Source organism: Alligator sinensis, unplaced genomic scaffold, assembly GCF_000455745.1.
Source record: "Alligator sinensis unplaced genomic scaffold, ASM45574v1 scaffold60_1, whole genome shotgun sequence".
Taxonomy (NCBI): domain Eukaryota; kingdom Metazoa; phylum Chordata; order Crocodylia; family Alligatoridae; genus Alligator; species Alligator sinensis.
In genome coordinates this window covers 3,823,316-3,825,656 of record NW_005841858.1, presented here as the reverse complement: position 1 = coordinate 3,825,656, position 2,341 = coordinate 3,823,316, and the positions used below count along the sequence as shown (strand labels likewise).

General features: G+C 32.8%; 1 protein-coding gene across 1 annotated transcript in view; it reads right to left on the bottom strand.

The window, feature by feature from the left end:
* The window catches only part of RSRC1 (arginine and serine rich coiled-coil 1), a 329,106-nt gene that overhangs the window by 76,822 nt on the left and 249,943 nt on the right, over positions 1–2,341 (bottom strand). The window lies entirely within an intron of this gene.

Genomic DNA, 2,341 nt, shown 5'->3' with positions numbered 1-2,341 from the left:
TTTTTACATAAGATTGCCTATAGGGTGAAATGATCTTATGTGCAGTCAAGATTGTTTCTTTGTAAGACAGGCCAAGCAACTTTGCAGGGATATTAATCTCTAATGTGAAAGGATTCCTATTTATCTTGGTTACTGATACAAATTTGGGAATTTCTATAACTTCAGTTACTTCTTTTAAGAGACTTTTTTTTTTCTAATCAGCATCATGGGCAAACTGACTTACAGCTCAGTCTTGCTACCACTGAAGTCAATGGTAAAACTCCTACTTGGATTTAAATGGCAACTGGTTTGGTCCCTTGGCTCCTTAGTTTTGGTATCCATGACCGTAAAAAAATATTTATGTAAAATACAAATGGCCAAGTGAGGTTCAGACTACTGTGGAGACAGTGATATAACCTGAACCTGAGCAGTAGACATTTGTACAGCCAGAGAAATTAGGTAGAAATAGATTGAGGACCAAGAGAAACTAAGAGTAAATTAAAAAAAAAAAAAATCAATCAGAACAGAAACAAATTTTTTTCTGACTGAAAAAATTCCTACGCACTTGATGTGGTTGAGAACATGAGCCAGAAAAGCCAGCATTTGGTCAAATATGCCATTAATGCAATAGAGGAAAATCATTCTTCAAAAAGCATGTCATCATTTGTGCCAAGAAGGTCCACATTCTTGGAAAGCAACAAAGCAGTGATTTTAGAACTCCTATAAGTTACACAGTCTAAAAGAGCAAATTACTTCAAAATGAGTAAACATTAATGTTGAAGATGTAGCCATGAAATCTGATAGCAGGGCACAGCAACATGTTATTACAAGAGAAATAAGCAAAAGTGAAACTAAGGAAAAGTTACAGATGTCGTACTCAAAACTGAGTCCATGTAAGGACATATTTAACAGTTTAAGAGCAGGTTACTATTGTGACTTGTTTAAAAAAAAATCAATACCATTTAATTTGCCAAATAATAAATGTAAGTATGCAACCTATGTCAAAACTAAGAACATGCCTACAGAAGAAGTTTTACTATGAAAATTCTTAAGCGATCTCAGATATGAAGGTGAAGCTACACCTGTCTTATTGTTTTTTTAAAAGTCTCTGTTTGGCTTCTAAAGTCTTTGGAAGCAGAAATTATTGCTGACAAGGATAAAGGAGCTAAATTTGACAGGGCTAACATGATTTGCAGTTACACTTATAAACATATTTTATTAAAATACCATTTTTTTATGTACCATACAGAAGTACTGCCAAATCATCTGACATCTGGCATTAGCTGCACAAGCATAAAAACTGGTGAAAGAGTTAAAAATATGAGAGAACTTCAATTTGTATTGCTTAATTTGTTTAAAGGGACCCCTCTCTTTTAATAAAGGAACAGATCTGTAGGCTTGTCCTGTAGAGCAAACAAATAACAAAACAGAGGCAAAAATCACAAATTTGAAAAAAAAAAAATAGGCAGCATAAAGGTATCTATTAGTGCAATTTACAGCAAAGCATATGAAATTAAGAACTGCTTTCTCTTATTAAAGCTTATATTTAAATCAGTCAGGAATGTGAAAGCAATAATATTCACCCAGAATTATCCAACAGATTTGCAAATGTTTATGTTACCTTTTATTGTAATTATTACCACTAAACAGTGATTGATCAACTAAGCAGGGGCAGAATTATTTCTTTTTTTAATAATCTAGTTTATTTTAAGCCATCAGAATGGTTTGCTTTATAGATAAATCTCAGTTTTCTCTTGAAACAGTCAGAATTAACAAAAAGTACTGAGATACAGTACTGAGATAAAACAGATCTTCTGCACTAAGAGAATCACATCACTATAGTTAAGATTCTGTTGAGAGATGTCTGAAGTAATTTAAAAACCCTAACAAAGCACAAATGAAGAGAGATTACTTGGCATAAGTCTTACTTCTACATTTTTGACTTTTACAATATTTTGCTGCAACTAACATCAAAAGCAAAATTCCAGAAGATTTGTTGTCAGAAGTAAGACCTTTCTTTTAAAAACAGAAAACATGTATAGTTAAGATTCTGTTGAGAGATGTCTGAAGTAATTTAAAAACCCTAACAAAGCACAAATGAAGAGAGATTACTTGGCATAAGTCTTACTTCTACATTTTTGACTTTTACAATATTTTGCTGCAACTAACATCAAAAGCAAAATTCCAGAAGATTTGTTGTCAGAAGTAAGACCTTTCTTTTAAAAACAGAAAACATGTATGTCACAACCCAAGGGTGTTATTTTGTTTGTGTGTGCTTCGGCACTGCTAAATTATTTCCCGCCATTTGGAGCTTTATTTGCAGGGTGCATTTCTTAGTTGCAAAGAGAAATGCACGGTGCAA